The sequence below is a fragment of the Glycine soja genome, chromosome 14 (genome assembly GCF_004193775.1).
Source record: "Glycine soja cultivar W05 chromosome 14, ASM419377v2, whole genome shotgun sequence".
In the NCBI taxonomy this organism is placed as follows: domain Eukaryota; kingdom Viridiplantae; phylum Streptophyta; class Magnoliopsida; order Fabales; family Fabaceae; genus Glycine; species Glycine soja.
In genome coordinates, this window is record NC_041015.1 from 19,006,929 (window position 1) to 19,028,918 (window position 21,990).

Here is a 21,990-nt window from a genome sequence, read left to right on the forward strand (position 1 = left end):
ATTGCAATCGCCTTTTGTTTGGCCATCCATGCTTTTCTGTATGAAACCTTATAGGAAAATTCACTATTTATCCTTTCTTGAATCAAAGAAATTTTTATTGATGGATCTTCTCTGATCATGCCTGTAATTCAAATAACTAAATAAAATTACAAATTAAAATAACAAATAACACAAAAGTAGGATAATATGAACATAAAAAACGTACCTACTACGCAAGTCGCAATTAAATTTGAATCAAGCTTCTCATGGTCTTGTGTCATAGTCATATTTAGACATGTGTGCGGTCCACCCCATTGTGTCACTTTCCATGCATTCGTTTTTTTGGATAAAATTGCCCTTATATAAAAAGGGCAAGGAGACTCTTCGGTGTTGTTGGGGCAACAAATGATATATTTGTGTGATTTCATTTCAACAACCTTAAAAATTTGATGCACCTTCATCACATATTGTTTGAGTGCATTTTTGACCGCATCTTTACTATCAAAATCCATGCCAACATATAATTTTTGTCCAACATTAAAAGTCGTTGGCATGTCCAGACCACAAATGTCCTCCTCATCTGGATGACTCCAATTGATATTATTATAATGCATAGCATCATTCCAAAATGGATTTTGAATTTCTGGTACACCTAATAATTTATAAAAAAAAAATCACGTCAACAAACTACTCCTATTTAGTTACCATTAAATACAATTCTCATAAAAAGATAGATGTATTCAACTAATTTTGTATTTCACAAACATTTACCTTCGCTTGGGTGAATAATTGAAACTGGTTAAACGATGTCAATGACTTCATCGTCTGTATCAGATATTCCATCATGACTATCATCTTCATCGAAAGACTCTTCAACGTATGAGTTAGATGCAAGATAATCATCATCATCATCATTATCTTCATCAACATGTAAATTGCTTATATTTCTTGGCAGTTCTGACTCATGATGAGATACATTACGTTCACATGACGTAGCAAAATTTGCAGCATGAAACATAGAACCACCAGCAACATCTTTTTCTACGTACAACTCTAGAACTGACATTTGTTGTTGTTGTTGAAAACTTTCGATCATAGTTTCAACATCTTCGTCATCACAAATTTGCAACGCAACATATTTTCCTGAAACTAAAAATCTACAACTTATAGTAGAAATAATTTCATTATTTTCTAACTTTACCTTATCTCCAATTTTTTTTCAAAGCATTGAAACTAATTCCGCGTTTAATCTGAATCGCCTTTTTACTGTCTTCAAATATTACACCATCATTGTCTTCATATACTCTTCCGTTGAAATACAACACTGTAATAATTGAATTCATGATATACCTACATCAACAAAATTAAAAATAATTAATCATAACAACAGTCTTTTTAAAATAAATAAGTGTATCTACTTGCTGCATCTACTAAATTAAATTTAAACTTAAACTTAAACTACAAATTAAAATAAGTAAACATTATTAAAAAATAACTTCAAAGTAAAAAACCTAATTACAAATTGGCTTAAACTTCACGTGTTAAAATTTGTTTCTAAATAAAACAATTATTACTTCAATTAAATATTTTATGAATCATAAAAATAAAAAAATTTATTTGCTTCCTCTATTAAACTTAAAGTAAACATTGAGACGTCATTCTAACCAAAAAAAACAAAATTACTCATACGTCAAATTAAATAATTCAAAAAAAATTCCTTCAAAAACTTAAAGACTCACATATAATATTTATAACCGGAAGGGTCACACGTCAAATTTCTTCTAAGCCACAAAAACCATGAACAAAGAGGATTACAAATAATTACTCATACTAATTTTAAAATAAAAATTCTAATTAAAAAAAATTCACTTAAACTTTACCTTCAAATTTTAGTCTAACAAATAAAATTATTACTTCAATTAAATATTTTGTCAATGATACAAATATAAAATATTTATTTGCTTGCTCTATTAAACTTAAACTACACATTCATACTTTATTCTAAAAAAAATTACTCTAATTAAATAATTTATGAAAAATTCCTCAACTTCACAAAAAATTTCAGATACAAAATAAAAGGGTTATAAATGAAAGGATTACACTTAAAAAAATTTTAGACGGAACATAATTAAAATTACAATTTTTTTTATTAACTTATACTATATTTTATAATTAAAATTACAAATTTTTTTGTTAACATAAACTATATTTTATCACAAGTAAAATGAAACTTCGTTTTTAACTCTAAACAAACCACAAAATAGTTAAGAAATAGCATGTAATTAGTTTTTGTCTTAAATTAAATTATATGTCAAATAATACCAAAAAAATTCTATATGTCAAATACAGAAATTAAATTCATTCGCAAAAATAGTTAAAAAAAAAGGCTTACAAATAATTACTGCTAATAATTTCTAAATTAAAAATCTAATTTACAAAATTAATACAATTTGACCTTCAAATTTTATTCTAACCATAAAATTTATTACTTCAAAATAAAAAATTTATACATGAGAAATAAACAAAACTAAATAAGACTTTCTTTAAATAAATATAAAATACTTACTATAGAATCAACAAATTTCAAACTTCAAACGAAAGTCTTTCTTCCTCTCTTCGGTTTCTTATCTCTTTCAGTATGAAATTTTGCAAGTATTGAGTATCATTGCAAGTGCGCTATTTAAACAAAATTTACAAGAAGAAAGCTGAAGTTATCTGTCAATTTACACGCCATTAAACTGTATGCATGTGAACATGTATAGTCTCCCAATGCATGTGAACAAGGTGTAGCCTCTGAACCCTAACCTGTGAACATTTACAGGTAGCTTTGAACCCTATTTCAGACCTTATGTTTAGTCTCGTCATGAATAGGGAGAGCATGCGCAACTTCCGAGTATCATTGCAAGTGCTGTATTTAAACAAAATTTACAAGAAGAAAGCTGAAGCTATCTGTCAATTTACACGCCATTAAACTGTATGCATGCGAACATGTATAGTCTCCCAATGCATGTGAACAAGGTGTGGCCTCTGAACCCTAACCTGTGAACATCTTGAACCCTAACAGACTTTATGTCTCGTCATGAACAGGGATCTCGCAGGGAGCATCTCGCCGTTAGCATTGGCGAGATTGCCCTAGGTGTATGTCGCTATTATTGCTGGCGGCATCAGTGCCTACTCAGCATGTATCTCGCCAAGAAGAATGGCGGTATGAGTCCTACGTGGAGCATCTCGCTCGAGCTGCTGGCGGGACTGCTTGCTCGCTGCTCCTGCTGGCGGGTTCACAAGGGAAATCGTTTCTCCTGCTGGCGGCATCCCTGGACTCGCTAATGCAACTGGCGGCATCAAATAAGAAAAGACCCCCCTGCAATTTCTTTCAAAAGGGACCCTGATGCGTAAATTGTTTATAAATGTATCCCTCTACAGTAAATTTGCCGCAAGCCATCAAGAGAGAGGGTCACATTGAGAGAGAAAGTAGTGTAAGGGGGACTGAGATTTAGGATAAACTCACAACAAAATTCCAAAAACCAATTTTTAATGTTTACAAATAGGGGTAAAAATGATTTGAAAACCTTTAAAAAACCAACTCAGACCCAATTTTACCGAATACATTCCCGTTTTAAAATTCTATTTTAAACTGAAAATTGAAAACTCACAATCACCCCGAAAGTAGTCGGGGTCTTACATATCAAAATCATACAATTGTAATGCCTAAGTGATAAAAAAAATACAGTTAAGCCTATTTTATTCTTCTCTTTGCTCTATCTTATTCTATCCGGACTACGAAAGGTCTCTAACTATTTACCACAAAATAACACGAAACATGTAAATATTCATTGTTTGCATCTATATACTTGGCATAATTTTCTAGAATCATGAGTATTTGCAACTGATAATTTCTACATTTGAAGGACTAATTTCATTTAAGAAGAAAACAACAAATAAGAGGCCTTTGAGTCAAGAAATTTCACAGCGATGAAGTCCTATTCATTTTCATTATTTGAGGCTCCAACTCCTTGCTGCTGCTACTACTACTAACCAATTTCAACCCCGATGTAGAGAAATATACAGGAAAGACCCCACACCCTTTTATCTTCTCTTGATCCCGTCCAACCTTGACATCATAGTAATCAAATTCAAAGTTAAATGGTATATCACTGCTGCTATGAACTATACTCTCTCTGTACACTTTGCAGACATCATGATACAAAAACAACACATGATCTGGAATTAAATTTGCACAGTGCACAATAGACTTGCCATTCCAACCCACATGTTTGCCACCTTGATAGATAGAACACGAAACACAAGCATTCAAGACTGGTCCCTTAAAAATGATGCAAAAGATAAAACACAACAAGTTGTCATGTTGTGGAAGACAAGGAATAGTTATTGAACTCTCTCCTGCAGGTAACCAACACTAATCGGTGACATGGTCTCCCGCAAGAATGAAATATCCACCGTCAGAATATACACGTTGTTTGTGCATGTACGAAGGTATGCTGCTTTGTAACATGTGTTGTAATACCAACCATTGAGTGGTGTCTATCTCCAGCAAAGTGCAGTTAAAGGCCCTCAACTGTTCAAGATATGGTGGAAGCTTTGGCAGAGACACGAGTTTCCTGCAATCATCTAGCCATAGAGTTTTCAACATTGATAGGTTTTGTATGTTTTCAGGCAAGCTCTCAATACTTGTTCCGCGAAGGTCTAACTCTCTTAAAGACACTAAGTGGCCAATGTTCTAAGGGAGTGCTTGTAAGAACAACAAATTCGATGCATTATGCATATCATCTGATAATAACTTGTTTCTAACAGAGTCAAGGTTCTTACAACCACTTAAAAATAAAGAAATTTAAGTTTCTTATTGCGCCAAATTGATGATGGCAATCCGCATATAGCACTATGAGATAAGTTCAAATCTGTCATTTCTTTTGATGCCATTGAGAATTCCTTGAGAGATGAACAATGATTGAGTTCCAGTAGATGAAGAGATTTTGAAGGAACATGGAGATGATGCAAGCTTTCACAATAACCAAGATCTACTTTTTCTAGTTTTTCTGCCTTAGATACGTCCTGGCATCTCAATTAGGTCTCTGGAGCCACAAAGGTCAATTTGCTTTAAATTCGCAAGATTCTGTATCACATTCTTCAGAAATTGTTAAATTCATAATCATGAGCCGTACCCAAAAGATAAACCTAAGCATCCATAAAAGCACATCATGCTACATGTGGCTTTTGTGAATGAGACCAGTACCACTTGGGACTTTCTAATTCGAAAAATTATTAGATGGTCCGCAACCATCATGGTCTCCACTAATTTTTATATGAAATTCAATTGAGTGTTATTAATATCTTTACGTAAATTGAAAATTTTGAATTCGTATTACTTAGAAATTAGTTTGGACCATAAGTAATCCTAGAGTACCTAATAACTTCTCCTATTGTACCTTTACAAATTAAAAGAAAAAATATATAAAATAACATTCATACCTGAACCCCATCCCAAAGCTTTTTAAGCTTGCTTTCACACATGAAAATCTCAACAAGCTGTTCAGCCCAAAAGTTAAAATTTCAAAGACTCAAGACTGCATCCATCCCAGTGAAGATATCTCAATTTATGAGACAATGACTCAAGAGACCGTTCGGAAGGTACACGTTAAATCAGTAAGTCATGTAGCACAAATCATGGATTTTAAGAAATCTCATGTTAGACAATTTTGCCAAGGAATTGGAGCTCAAATATAGATCCCTGGTTAATTTACTCAAATCTAAAGTTATGCCTTCAACAATATCAGTTCCATGACAAACAAAAATTAAAATAATAATGATCAGGTCTATCATACTAGATACATTCTAAGAAGCACAGGTATTATCAAATAAAAGCAGTTGAATATCCAATTTACCATGTTATATTTCAATACATCTTGCACTTACTCGAATTTCCAATATTGACTTTGTCGTCCAAGGTCTTTGATAGATTCTTGATGAACAATTTCCCAATCCATTTCCTGTATCAAGTCATGCATTTCTAACTTACTGGCACCTGAAATTGTTATGAGAGCTTTGTCTAAAAGGACTTTTATCCCAAATGCTGCAAAAAAATCACAAGCTTCCAATAGACTTGTTACCTAATCTCTATCCAATCCTTTGAAGAAGCATGCAATGTCTAAAAAAATTGTCCTTTTGAGAACAATCTAAGCCATCATAACTTAATTTTCATACCTTATGGATTTCCATATTGGGAATCATTTTTAGTTTTCTCAATTCACTTTCCCATGCTTCTTTACTTCTTGAACGAAGACATGCACCCAAAACTTTTAAAGCAAGGTATACCTTTGCAATATGAAATTACTCTTCTAGATAGATCTTCATATCCATCTTTAGGTTGTATTTCTCCAAAAACAGTCAAACAAAAAAGCTGAAGAGAGTGCCAAGAGCTCAAATCTTGGACCTGATATATTTCATCAATTGGGCTAAGTATTTGCTTATTTCTAGTTGTAACAATGACCCTACTACCAGGTTCCCAGAAATCATAATCTAGCTACTTCCTGGCTCTAATACCAGTTGTTGGAAAGATTCCAGGGGAGTAAACACCGGATAGATTTACACCGGTGAACCACGAACCACCACATAAGAGAACTTGACACCACACTTTAACCCAAAATCTTAAGTCTCGAAACTCTCTTTTTTTCTTCTTGAACCGTCCCATGTTTGAAAAAACGGTCAACCATGTGATCAGTCGCGTTTTCTTTTGTATGTTTGTTTGTTTCAAATTGTCATTCGTGTCTCCTATGATATTACCCTACTCCAAATAGTAGGTCATTCACATTCTATTATTGTTGAGATATCACTCTCATGAGAAGACTTAACTTATGCAATACTATCATTGAGTAAACTAGGATTGTCGGATTTAGTTGCTAAGAGGAGAGGAGTCTTGTGATCGAAGACACTGAAAGGAGTTTCAATTAGGCACACTACATGGTATTGAGAACTAGATGTGCAATCTCTTTCTTATTGGTCTTTCAGCAAAGTTTCGGGACGAAACTTCTTTTAAGGAGGTGGAATTGTAACATCCTATTTTTCGTAAACTAATTTAAAAAGGATTTTTATTTATAAATAAATAGAGTTTTAGAAAAATTGTGAGATTTTTATAATTAAATAAATAAAGAGAAATATTTGTATTAAAATAATTGTTCGAAGAAAAAAAAATATATTTGATTTATTCATTTGATAGAGATTAAAATACAGTTTGTTTTTATAAAATAATAAAAATAAATAAATAGCGTAAATAATAGATTTTGAGTACCCTAGCTATAAATAGCGTTAGGTGTGTTAGGTCAGATTTCACACTGACATGCCTCCTCTTTCTCTCAATTTCATTTTCCCCTCTTCTCCTCCCAGAACCCCCTCGTTTTCCCGCAGACCACCAAACCTATCTGAGAAAAAATGATGATCTTGAACTTATTCATCATTGGATCATTGTGAAATTTGAGCACGAGGTTCAAAACTCATTTCCAAACATTCTCACCGTTGGATCATTGTGAAATTTTGAAATCATGTCCGATCTGAGAGAAATGCACTTTGCATCGTAGTCTTTTCTTTTTCTGCAGAAACCCAAAAATGTCTCGGTAAAACTATGATCCTGAACTCGTTAACCGTTGGATTTTCGTTAAATTTGGATATGTTGTTGGAGATTCAATTCCGCACATCTTCACCGTTGGGATTTGCAAAAAAAAATGTCTGTGGAGGGAGAAATTTGCATCACACGAAGACAGTATAAAATGGAGTTTTCAATCCCTTCTCCTTCTCTCTGACGTTTGGGAACTCTATCAGAGCAATCAGAGGAAAAGCTTGAGGAATCACAGGAAATTGCTATAGATGCCGCTATCACTATCAGAATACACACGTGAGCCCACTTAGAGGTAAGGGATAAGTTTGTCGCAATTGGGGTTAGAACGAACATTTGTAGGGATCTTTAGAGGATTAAATTGGAATTTATTTTGGGATGTTTATTGAATTATAATTTTTCTTTTATGATTATAAATACAATATTATTGTGTTCTACGTACCAATTGATGTTCTGATGAGAATTGATTGATAAACTTGAGTGCTCTTAATGTTTTTGTGTTTTGACCCATGATTTTGATTAATTGATTTTGATATAATTGTGAGAAACTATTTGAGGAGTTTTACTCCCCATGTTGTGATAAATCTTTTGTATAAATTGTTATGTTGAGATTATGAAATGATGATTCAAATTGTGAGTATGTGATAAATTGAACATGTGATGAATGATGAAATATATGTGTATTGAGATGAGATGTGTGTATTGAGTTGTGAGCTATGAACTGTGAAATTACACAATTGTAAGATCCTTTAAGGGCGACAAGTATTGTGATGGGATCCACTGTGGGAACCCGACGAGTTAAAATAATTTTGAAAACAATTGAGCAGTTGTGTGTATTGCATAGTTCATAGATAAAATGTATATGATTTAGAAGTGTGATAACATGTTAAATTGAGATTATACCATTGTGATTGAGATCAAGTGTATGTGATAAACTGCGTATGCACGTGATTGAGATGTGTGCATTGAGATATTGTGTGCATTGAGTTATGAACTATGAATTGTACAATCACACAACTATAAGACCTTTTAAGGGCGACGAGTTAATGTTAAGTCCCTTTAAGGGCGATGAGTTAATGCTAAGTGCCTTTAAGGGCAACGAGTTAATACTAAGTCCCTTTAAGGGTGATGAGTTAATGCTAAGTTCCTTTTAGGGCGACGAGTTAATGCTAAGACCCTTAAAAGACGACGAGTTAAAACTATTTTGAGAACAATTGATGAGTCGTGTGTTTTGTATAGTTCACAGTAGAGTCTGTGTGCTAAAATTTTTTCTGGGTTGGACCTGAATTAGGAGGGAGAAGCCCTGACGAACTCTTCGAAGTGTAGACCTTGGGTGTCACCCGGTTTGAGTGCTCCTTTAAGCCTGTGTCGATCCCACATGGTTGGAGCGCAAGACAGCATGACCTTAACTGGTCTCCTTATGATTTTACCTAGTGAGAGTGACTTGACTTGCTAGTGTGTGGTTTGTCTTGTCATGTACTCCTAGGCGCCTGACGAGGTTTTTCACTGACATGATACCACATTGCATATAAAATTGAGTCTTAGTGTATTTGTTACATAACGCTTGTGTATTGATCGATATGGATTGATTGACTTTATGATATTGTGTTTTGATCCTTGAGTACGTGAATGTTGTGAAAATGAATGAGATGTATTGTATTGTGATGTGATGTTGGGCAACAAAATGGTGAAATGACGTGAGCTATGTTTAAATAAGTTTTATTTTGTGTATATGATATTTATACCTACATGTTATCTTGTTTCTCTCCATTAGTTAGGAGTGTGATAACTTTCTCCCTGTGTGTTATTTGTGTTTGGATCCTATGATGATCTTGAACTTTGTGTTCAGGGGAGCAAATGACTATGTGAGTTGCTTTAAGAAACCTTGTGCTGAAGGACGTCGGGACACAATGCTTTGATAGGATGTCACATTGGGGTATATGTTTCTATATTAATTGTATGAAGTCTTAGATGACATTGTTTGAGCCGAGATGACTTTATTATCTTTTTTTTTGGACAAGTTTTATTGTGATGTTAGAAAAGTGAATGTGAGCCTTTTACCGTGTTGAAAGGATTTTTTTTAAATGTGTTTTAAAATTTTTTAATTAATTATGATTTTCTTTTTCTTTTTCTTTTATTAGTACATATATGTATGGGGTAGAGGGTGTCACATCTTGCTGAGTTCATCCAAGCACCATTTTGAGGAAGCATAGTTCTTTGAGAAAATGACAATAGATATGCAAGAATCTTCGATGGCCTTGATTAGTGCTGGTGTTATTTCATCTCCCTTTTCAAGTTGGTAGTCTATATAGGTTTCAATTTTCTTTTGCAACAAAGCTTCATAAAGAGGGCTTGTGAAGTTCCTACGGGTGTCCTCACCTCGAAAGCTTAGGAAAACATCATATTTTTCAAGAGACAACATAGAAGAAGAGTTAGAGGAAGAAGCAACAACATTGGTCATTTGCTGCTCAGCCATTTCAAATTCTATGTGCTCCACCTGCAATGATTGTAACACTACACTTGAAGAAATAAAAAAGGCTTTAAAGTTTCAATGTGTTCTTGACACTTGTTCTTACTATTATTAGCTAGTATCTATGAAGCATGGGGACAACTGTTAGGTGGCGTCCCCCGTTTTCGGTATTGCACTAGGACGGGGACGGGGAGGTCCCAGGGATGGCATTAATTTCATGGGTACGGCTGGCCAAAATAGGGATGGCGGTGATCTTTCGTGGGGATGTATTGAGGATGACAGTGGCCTACACACACGTCCCCACCCTTATCCTGCAGCACCGCCGCACACCTCCACCTCCATCCAAATCCAGCACCACCACGCAACACCGGCACCCGACCCTCACTATGCCACCACCCACCGAATATGAACCCAATGTCGGCCGTACACAACACTACCACGGTCCAACAAAGTCATGTCACCCCCTACCCACAATCCATGCAAGCAACCTTAACCTCTTGAGGCTCTGTGAGCGTAAGCCTCTCTCCTCCTTGACCCTTCAGCTCCTCAGCCCCTCATCGGCAACGATGGTCGCATCGATTGCGATGTAGGGCCCGAAGTCCCCTTTGCTCCTCCCTCCCTTTATTCACATTTTTTGTTGGATTTTGTGCAGGTCTTGTTAAGGGTTTTTTGGGTTTAGGGGTGATGTGTTTTGAACTAGTATTGTTGGATTTGTGACTATCAATGGGTTTTGGATGATGATAGAGGGTTGTGGTGCTGGGTGGTTGTCTTAGACATTGATCTAAGTTGTTTGTAATATATTTTAATGTTAATTTCACACTTTACCCTTTAATGTTTTATTTTGTTAAATATAGGCTAGTGTTATTACTTATTTCTCTTTTTTTTTTTTAATTTTTCAGTTTTTTGGGATTTTTAGATTTACCATTTCCCATCCTGTTGTACCCGTATATGTCTCTGTCCCTGTTTTGGTGCGTCCTAGACTAGAATTTATAAATTTACAGTTCAATGTTCATACTCTTGCTCCCTTACGAAAGAATAAATAGACAATGTTGTGATCCTCTGAAATTTCTTTTGACTTGGTAAAGCTGATAGAACATTTGAACAAAACAGAAGCTCAATAAATGATTAGAAATAAAAAGTCTGAACAATTATAACGTGAATAATGAATCTAAACTTCAGATTACACTATAGCGATGCAGATAGAAACCTAAACGCCAAATATTGGGCTAATATTTCGTTGTGTTTTTTAAACAATAGACTGTCTGACATCTACCATTGATTGATATTTATGCAGTAGGTTGAAACACTGCAGTTGTTAAATAGATGGATTGTTTAGAAAATACTATCAACTTGAAATACAAACTGGTATCGATGAAAAGAGAATTTAATGAGATTGACAATTGAATGTATTTTGTTTCAGCTTCTTGTAATTATAGGTCAAGTGGGGCTTGATTTTCAGTTGTACAACCACGGTTATGATCTAGAAAGCCAAGGCTGCTAAAACAGAGGAAATACTTAGAATTGAGTCTAATTTGTGATAAAACTTTTATTGATTGTCTTGGACTTAAACCTGAAATGTGCATCATATTCATAACCAACGTGCATTTGCTTTCTATCAAACCAGACACGGTTGAAGTCCTACTTGCGTGGCTCAATTTCTATTAATAATAGTAGATGCTGCTAGAACATTAAATTATGCTTAAACTGTAGATTGTGATGTCGAAGAACACCAACAAATCAACCTGAGGTGCGTGATGACACTGTCTTAAAAGGACTTATCCACGTGATACGTGCAAGTCCCCAGGATAGAGTAACAGTATAAACAATCTGGACTCTGAGAAAAGCATTGACATCATCTAATGAAAAATAACTTAAATTTGGAAGCCACATGTTCACACCAAGTCATAGACATTCATGCAGATAGCAGCAAGCGATACGTCAAAGCGTTTATTGTTTCTATTTTCTAGCCATTTAAAACTAACACTTCAGCATATCACAAAAATTAACCCAAGATATCAATTACAAATTTACAATTCAAAATATAATCAGATGAGTGAAAGTAGATTAAAAGAGAATTGTAGATGACCAATCTGAAGGGCAATTAGAAGTTCATGCCTTCAAAACTACAGCTTTAACAAAAAGAATGGTGACATCCAAAGCAAGCTTGATCAATAACTTGACAACGATTGTAAAGTGCATATAAATATACTAGTGTAAGTATACAAGTGTGTCGGTGATATGTATGTTTCTCAGAAGTTTCATGTGCTATGATGCAGAGTCTAGTCAATGATTTCACTCAGTTTCTTATCTAGTTCCTTGTGGGGTCCCACATAGTTTTGGTTGGTCTGTGAAGAAACAAGATAACACTACTTTTGACCATGCATAGGTTTTCGTTTAAAATGAGTTTGGCTTACCCTTGTTTCCTTTTTTTTGTCTTCCTTAAATAATATGCAGTTGTTTATTTTTTTTTTTGTTTGACTTCGAAAATCTGATATTGGTTCCTACAAAAATGAAGATGTTTAATTCAGACTTAATGTCACTTTTAATCAATTATATTTTGTAAGTATTTTATTATGATATATTAAGTTTTAAAAGTTTCATTCTCATCTTTTATGTTTTTAAAACTTATAATTTTGGTCATTTTTTCAATTTTTCATTACAAACATTAGTGTTTTGTTAATTTTTAAATTTTAAAATGGTTTAAGGTCACTTTTGATTTATTATATTTTTAATTTATTTCACTTTGGTATATTACATTTTAAAAGTTTCATCCTAATCCATTATGTTTTTTAAATATATATATCATTTTGATCCTCTTTTTTTAAATTTTTTGTTAAAAACTTAGTGTCCATCAGTTTTTAAATTTTAAAATAGTTAAGTTAACGTAGTCACAGATAAAAAAGATAAAAACTGTCACTTCTTTTTTTATTTAAAAATTCAAAATTACTAAGTAAATAAAGAAAAGATAGATCTCAAACCACGAACAACAATCATTTTCACTCTCATATTATTAGTAGTAGTATTCTCTTCATTCAATTTAATCATTTAATAATGATAATAATTTTATTCACTAATTATTATCATTCACAACGGGAAGGGCATTTTCTCCTTCGACCGCTTCGCCTCTTGTCACCAACCTAGAATGATCACTATCATGCCCCAACTTCTATATCTGCTGCAACCTCCCTACGCGGCTAGAATTTCCAGTGGTTCGAACGAGATTGTATTGACGTTGTTTGATCTATGTGATACTATATTTTTTACCTTTTCAAATCTAGAAGAGATTGAAGGAAATGAAATTTTTTTTGTTTATTTTTTAAAAAATAAAATAAAGATAGTAGCGGTTTTTAGTTACCGTAATGTAAAGTTAATTATCTTAAACGACTTAATGTCATTTTTATTCTATTATGTTTCACAGTTATTTCACTTTGATACATTAAGTTTTAAAAAATTTATTTTAATCTTTTTTTAAAATTTAAAAGTTAACAAAATACTAATATTTCTAATGAAATATTAAAAACATGACCAAAACGATGTATTTTAAATACATAAAGGAACGGAATAAAAGTCTTAAAATTTAATGTAGTAAAACAAAATAGAATGAACCAAAGATGATATTAAATATTCAAGGATCAAAATGATTTATTTAACCTTTAATTTATTTGTTTGGTAATCATATGAAGTGATGTGAGTTTAATGGTTAAATCCAGTCTGTTATTAAAAAATTTACTATATCAATTAATTAGAAGTCATAATTGATACAACCTTTATCACTTTTATAGTATATTTGAATAATTAATTTTAAAATTTCTAAGAAATTGAAATGCAAAGCAATTCAAATTAATTAAATTTCATTAAATTGTGAAATAATTTTTTTGGATTACTAAAATATATATGTACCATTTTGTTTATGAAATAAGGTTTAATTACACATGTATTTCCTATCATTTTCAAATTTATCCATTTTAGTTCCTATAATTAATAAGTGGGTTTTTAGTCTGAAAGTTTTATTTTAAATACATAAAGGAATGGAATAAAACTCTTAAAATTTAATGTAATAAAACAAAATAGAATGAACCAAAGATGATATTAAATATTCAAGGTTCAAAATGATTTATTTACCCTTCAATTTATTTGTTTGGTAATCATATGAAGTGATGTGAGTTTAATGGTTAAATCCAGTTATTAAAAATTTTACTATATCAATTAATTAGAAGTCATAATTGATACAACCTTTATCACTTTTATAGTATATTTGAATAATTAATTTTAAAATTTCTAAGAAATTGAAATGCAAAGCAATTCAAATTGAAGCAATTAAATTTAATTAAATTGTGAAATAATTTGTTTGGATTACTAAAATATATATGTACCATTTTGTTTATGAAATAAGGTTTAATTACACATGTATTTCCTATAGTTTTCAAATTTATCAATTTTAGTTCCTATAATTAATAAGTGGGTTTTTAGTCTGAAAGTTTAATAAGTGAAAATTTTAATTCCTAATATTTATATTTTAATTTAAAAAAAAAATTGTAGTTAAAATTCATTAACTATATTAAGGACTTTTGGGGAATTAAAATATAAATGTCAAGGACTAAAAAATTCACTTATTAAACTTAATGGACTAAAGAATTCACTTATTAATTATAAAGACTAAAAAGAATAAATTTTAAAACTATAAGAATTAAATGAATAATTAAGCATGAAATAATTTATATCTTATTCGCTCTACCTACCCACTTCAAGCTCCTCCGAGAGCAAGCGGATGTCTCACTGAAGGCACTGGCATCATTGAGGTCGCCGGAAAGGGATTGGCACTCAGGTCTCGGTAATTGAAGTTGCATTCTCCGATCAGCTTCCAGTGTCGATGACTCCGATGGGGTTCGTGAAGACGTGAACAAGTTCCACTATATGAGTGTGAAGACGGGGATAATATGGAATTTAAAAATTCTCCACCTAGTTTAGTGGAATTTTAAATTCCAGAGTTTAACAATTATGAGTTGTGCATGTTACTGAGGGCATTACTTCGGTTTTGGAGGACAGTTAACTCAAAGTAGTCCAAAATGGATCATACTTCATAACCGATTATTATAAGTTTGTCTGGTAACTTATAAGGGTGTATTTGTTTGTATTTTCATTTTCTGTTTGAAAACTGTTTTTATTTTCAAAAGATTAGAATTCTGAAAACATGTTTGGTTTGACTTCTTATTTTCTGCTTTCAAGAAATAAAAACACTGAAAATGTGTTTTCAAAAGGAAATGTATTTTTAGATTTTCTTAAAATTACATTCATTGTCACCGCGTTTTTATTTTACCAAAAATGAGGTTCTTAGTTTCAATTGAAAACGAGATTTTACTGTTTTCAGTTTTTGGTTTGTTTGAGAAAATATTTTCAAAAATCCAACCGAACGCATTTTCATCACCATTTTCTATTTCCAATGAAAATGAAAACAAAAAACAATCAAACCAAACACTCTTATATTTTATATTTTCTGCGAAATGAATTTTATTAAGTATAGAATGGCCTTTTTACCCTTGTTTAATAAAGGTTTAAAGTTGGTGAAAGAAAGTTTGTTTGTGCGAGTTTGTGGAAGGTTGTTTTTCTGCGGGCAAGTCCGGCGCGGCCGTGACTGAGAAGAACTCAGATCATGTTTGAGGTTGTATTTTTGGTGTGTTTATTGTCTTCGTTGATGTCGTACTTTGGCAGGTTCGTATTTGTTTAGTTTGCATTTTCATTTTCTGAAAATTGTTTTCATTTTCAAAAGATTAGAATTTTGAAAACATGTTTGACTTGACTTCTTGTTTTCTGTTTTCATGAAATAAAAATACTGAAAATTTATGATATATTAACTTCTTGTCTTTTTGTATTTTTATATTTGCTTAAAATTACATTTATTGTCACCGTAATTTCATTTTACCTGAGATGAGGTTTCTGTTCTCAACTGAAAACGAGAATTTATTATTTTCATTTTCTGGTTGTTTCCTGTTTTTATTTTTACTGAAAATGTTTTCAAAAATCCAAGCAAACACATTTTCATCACCGTTTTCTGTTTTCAGTGAAAATGAAAACAGAAAACAACCAAACCAAACACCCCCTATATTTTATATTTTCTGCAAAATGAATTTTATTAAGTATAGAATGACCTTTTTACCCTTGTTTAATAAAGGTTTAAAGTTGGTGAAAGAAAGTTTGATTGTGCGAGTTCGTGGAAGGTTATTTTTGTGTGGACAAGTCCGGCATGGCCATGACTGAGAAGAACTCAGATCATGTTTGAGGCTGTATTTTCGGTGCGTTTATTGTCTTTGTTGATGTCGTACTTTGGCAGGTTCGTATTTGTTTTTAGGATTAGGTAGCGTTAAAGAAATTTTAGGGATTTCAGTTGAGTTGGGTGATTGAAATTTAGTGGTTTTGTGTTCTTTTGGGATGGCAATTTTTTCAGTTAGTGTTGTTAGTCCCCCTTTTATATGCGCTAAGAATGAGTGGGCTTCGTGTGAAGATGATTCAAAGAAGTATGGCAGGATGTCCAGTTGTTCTTATTGGATATTTTGTTCGTTTGTTTTCTTGTTCTTATTTTTTTGTATATAGAATGATATGGCGTGAATGTTTCCGCATGCAAATTCCAACTTATGCTTGCGGACCTACAATTGAAACTCCACGAATAACCATATTTTAAAACCAGAATCTGTCAATCACCTCCGTCTCAAGGATAACCCAATACAAATATCACAGCAGAAATCGTGTTTACCTTGTCAATGTTGTTCATCAATGCAACGGAAATCCCACCAGAAACACTACAGCACCGGTGGGTTTGCAAAAAAAGAATTCTCAAATCACTCTTACAAATAATGGCGGCGGTAGCTACTTACGAACTTATAAACACCCAATATGTTAACGTAATTAAACGACTAATGATATAAAAAAAAATCCTTTATCTAGAATTACTTTTTCACTGGTGAAGACCATTGCCCCTAAGAAATCTGCAACATTGAATATTATATTATTATATTCAAGGTCCTTTATAACCCTGGTCCAAAATGAATCACTTAACTAAATGGTCCCCAAAAGAATTGGCCTTTGATTGTTAAAGTTTAAAATGAGAGTTTTATTATTAATTTTTTTGTGATATTAGTTTAAAATATTCATTATATTAATTTTATATATGATTAATTTATCAAAAACTAACTCATAATTTTAATGGAATCTCTCCTCTCACGTTTGAGAGGTGACATGACATTGTTTTAATTTTAAACTATTATTACAATATTTTACAATGGCTAAATCAGTAATGTAGTTCTTATGCTTGTGCAGGCTTGGAAATGAGTGCAAAAATTGAAAATTATTCACGGTTTACTGTTATTTCTTTCTTTACTTTTTTAGCAAATGTTGTAAAATGAACCTTCAAAACTTTTTTTTTTGTGAAGCTATGAAACACCCTTACTTAGATGTAGGGATGTGGCTTCTTCAAGAAAAATGATGCAATTTCTTGAGGTTACAACTATCTAAAGCTAATAAATTTTTTATATTCTTAACAAAATATTTTTAATTTAAATTATGAACAAAATACTAAAAACTAACAATATAAAATAGTATTACATTATCATTTAATCATAAATAATTATGTATAGTAAGTTGATTGATTTTTACAATAATTATCTTAAAAATCATATCAATAATAATTTTTTATTGAATAACAATGTAAAATTATTTTACATTATTTGTGCATTATCATTAAGGTCTTAAATTATTAGGTGATGAATATTATTTTATTATTTGTAGTTGATTTATTAGTAAGATTATGCAATTTAAAAATATGAATATAGTTTTAGTTGTAAATGTAGATTATTTAAAGTCTTATTACTCATTTATATTTATTTTGAACTCCAACAAAAAAATGGCATTGAAATGACTATAGAACTTTTTTTTTTTTTGAATTAAACAAACTATGTAATGATTCAAAAATTAACCGAAAAGTACAAGGCGATCGCTAGGATCCAGCCACCAAAAAGGACAAACGCAAACCAGAGAAAAATTAACCCATCATAAGATTAGCTATATGATCTCTAAGATACCCACTGTACCAACCTCTGTAAACTATCATATCTATAATATTATCCGCTATTTTTGTATTATCAACAGTATTACCGAAACTCTTATCGTTACGGTATCTCCAGATTCCATATAAAGTTTCAGCACCAGCTAGTTTCAAAATTGCATGTCTCTTTCCCTTCCCTTTTGTGGATGAAATTAACCACTCTAACTCATCATTCCACTCACGCGGTACTCTCTTAATTTGAACCCAATCAAGAACTTTAGTCCAAATAATTTTAAGCTCCGGGCAGCCATAAAACAAGTGATTAATAGATTCTTCAGCAGGACAAAAGCAACACTTACTATCTTCAATCATACCAAATTTTTTCAGACGGTTTTTAGTGGCTAACCGCCCATGACAAGCAAGCCATAGAGTCATCAGAGCTCTAGGCCTCGCTGTATTCCCCCGAAACAGATTACGCCAGCGCACTTTTGAAGTGTTGGTGCAAAGACTTTTATAAACCTCCTTCATACCAAATCGATTTTTCTCTAGCATGCTATCCCATATAGATTGGATATCCAAAATGCTACTACGATGCTTCAGGATACTTTTCATAATCCAAGAGTTGTGAATCTTTACACTCACATTCATCAGTGTGTCCTTATTCAAGTAGTAGGCATTTACCCACTTCACCCAAAGACTATCAGATTTGCCACTAAGATTCCAAAGGAGTTTCAGCATAGTTACCTTATTCCAGACCGAAAGGTCAATGATGTTTAACCCTCCATAATCCTTCGGTTTGCACACAGAGTCCCAAGCAACTAGACTTTTTCTCTTTATCTCTTGCCCTCCTGTCCAGAGGAAAGATCTGCAAATAGCTTCAATTTTGTGAACAACATACTTCGGGATAGGAAAGCATTGCATCCAGTAATTTGCAATAGCAAACGTCACACTCCTTATAAGCTGAACACAGCCTGCATAAGTCAAGAGATTAGTGCTCCAGTGATTGATTCTCCCCACTATCTTATCCACTAAAGGCATATAGTGGTGAATAGAAAGTTTTTTACTAGTGAGCGGGACCCCCAAGTAACGGAAAGGAAGAGGGCCTTCATTAAAACCAGTAAGATTGAGAATATTCCTCTTGTTATCGTCCCCCACACCACCAAAGTAAATCTTACATTTACTAGGATTAGCAATAAGACCAGTGGACTCAGAAAAATTCTTGAAAGCCTTCACCATAAGATCCACAGATATTGGATCACCTCTCGAAAAAAGAAGTAAATCATCTGCAAAAGCCAGATTAGTAATACTAAGCTTTTCACATTTAGCATGATGGTTAAAATTAGGATTCTTCTGCATGTCATACAGAATTCTATTCAGATATTCCATAACAATAACAAAGAGGAGGGGGGACATGGGGTCTCCCTGACGGAGTCCACGCTTAGCCTGCAAAAGGTTAGAGTGACAACCATTGACATTGAAACGGTAAGAAACAGTGGTCACAGCTATCATGATCCATCTGATAAATTGTTGAGGCACACCAATCTCTTTAAGAATACATTCCAGTGCATCCCAGTTAACCATATCATAAGCTTTCTGGAGGTCTATTTGCATCATACAGCAGGGAGTCCCACCTTTCCGAGAGTAACCCTTAATCAGTTCGTAAGCAAGTAGAATGTGATTATGAATTTTTTGGCCGGGGACAAAAGCAGCTTGGTTCTTACCAACGATACTATCCATCACCCTACCCATTCTAGCGGTAATAATTTTAGAAATTATTTTATATATTGTAGTGCACCCCGCAATAGGTCGATATTCCTTAATAGTTTTGGCTTCCTCATTTTTTGGAATGAGAATTACCAAAGTACAATTGAAAGCCTTGTAGATCCGATCATTCTCAAAGAAATCTCTAACAGCAGCCACCACATCTTTCCCTATAATATTCCAGCTGGTTTTGAAAAATTTTGCTCCAAACCCGTCTATTCCCGGGCTTTTTGTGTCACCAATGCCATTCAACGCTTTACGGATTTCTTGGTCGGTAATGGGGGCTACAAGTTGTTCCCTCTGTTCCATACTAAGTTGAGGCCCCCCTCTCATGGCCATAATATTAATATGACGCACATTACCATCTTTTGTCCCCATTAAACCCTCATAGAAATTTAAGACTTCGTCTTGAATTTCGTCATGAGATGTAATAATCGTACCGTCATCCTTATGCAGCAAATTCAGCCTTTTGGAACTCTTTTTAGCTTTTATGGTAGCATGGAAATATGAGTTATTTCCATCACCCAATCGAAGCCAATCAATTTTGGATTTTTGTTGTAATGTTTTCTCTTCCAGGGAATTCCAATTGATAACCTCCTCTGTATACCGCTTAACAGTATCAATTTTACTGCTATTCCATCTATCTTCTACAAGGCTTTGTTGGGCATGTTGCAGATTTTGTCTAGCCTCCATTATTCTAGACTGGATATGATGCAGAGGCCTGTTGATTTTATTCAAAGCAGGTTTGAGCCGTTTGAGCTTCTCCCAAAGCACATACATCGGTCTACCATTCAATGGTTCGTTCCAACTATTACTAACAGTGCTATGATATTCCTCCAAATCTGTCAAACAGTTTGAGAATTTAAAATGAAATTGCCGACCTGCAGTATTCCTAGGATCAGCCAAACAAAGTAAAGCGTGGTCCGATACGCTCGGAGGCAGGATTTGGAGCATTGTGTCCATGCTGTCTTAGAACCATTCCACATTCCCCAACACCCTATCGATTCTAGAATAGATCATACCATCAGTTTGCTTATTCGACCAAGTATAGTAGTCACCCGTGCTATCCTTTTCAAAAGTTCCCGTATTTCGCATCATTTTTGCCAAGTCTTCATATTTTGACTCGGTGACCAAATTACCACCAACTCTATCTTTAGCTTTCAAAACGTTATTAAAGTCACCAAGCAAGACCCAAGGACCATGTTGATTGCCATGAATACATTCGATATCAGTCCACAAAGTTCTACGCTGATCCAGCTTATTAAGGGCATAGATCGCTGTGATCCAATAAAGAAAAGTATATTAGGGAGACAAGTCAATTGCTCCATTGTGGCGTTTATGATATGACTATAGAACTTAAATTTTATGAAAATGAAAATAATATGACCGTAGAAATAAAAACAAATTGATTAAAATAGTAGTGACGAGATCGCATATTCCGTATTCCGTTGAAGATTAATGATCTTTTGGTTTGATTGTTTTAAAATATGAAATCACTTGTAACATTTTTTTATTTAAATCCAAACTTTTGAAAATTTTAAAAGAGGATGTGTTGAAAAAAAATATTTTTTATTAATAGTGAAACATTAATTTGATGTTGATAGACTTTTTTTTTTCAAATTTAAAGGTGTTGAACAAAATCCAAACAAAAGAAAGTAATTGCTAAAGAGTATTGAACAATGTTAAAATATTTTTCTTAAAGTTATTTATAGAATATTATCAATAACTTATTAGAAGAATTTTTCAACATTAATTTTGGAGTTGACGTCTAATATATCCTATAATTTAATATGAGAGTTGAGAACATTATAATGCTCACATCTCTCAATGAAAAGAAGAATAATTTACTTTAATAGTGTTAAGTTAAATAAATTGAATCACATATTTCAACATAAGGAGACATTCACATCCCAAATGGTAAAAATTGTAATTTTCTCTAATTTAAAATATTAATTAGTTCTATGAAAAAATATTAATCAGTTTGTATGTAAGTTATTATTATATCTAATTTTAAAAAATTATTAATTTTTTTAATTTCAAATATAGCAAAAATAGTCAACATCATATTTTTCTATTTTTAATTTTATTAATTATTTTTCCCTATATTCTTGAAGCTTAGTT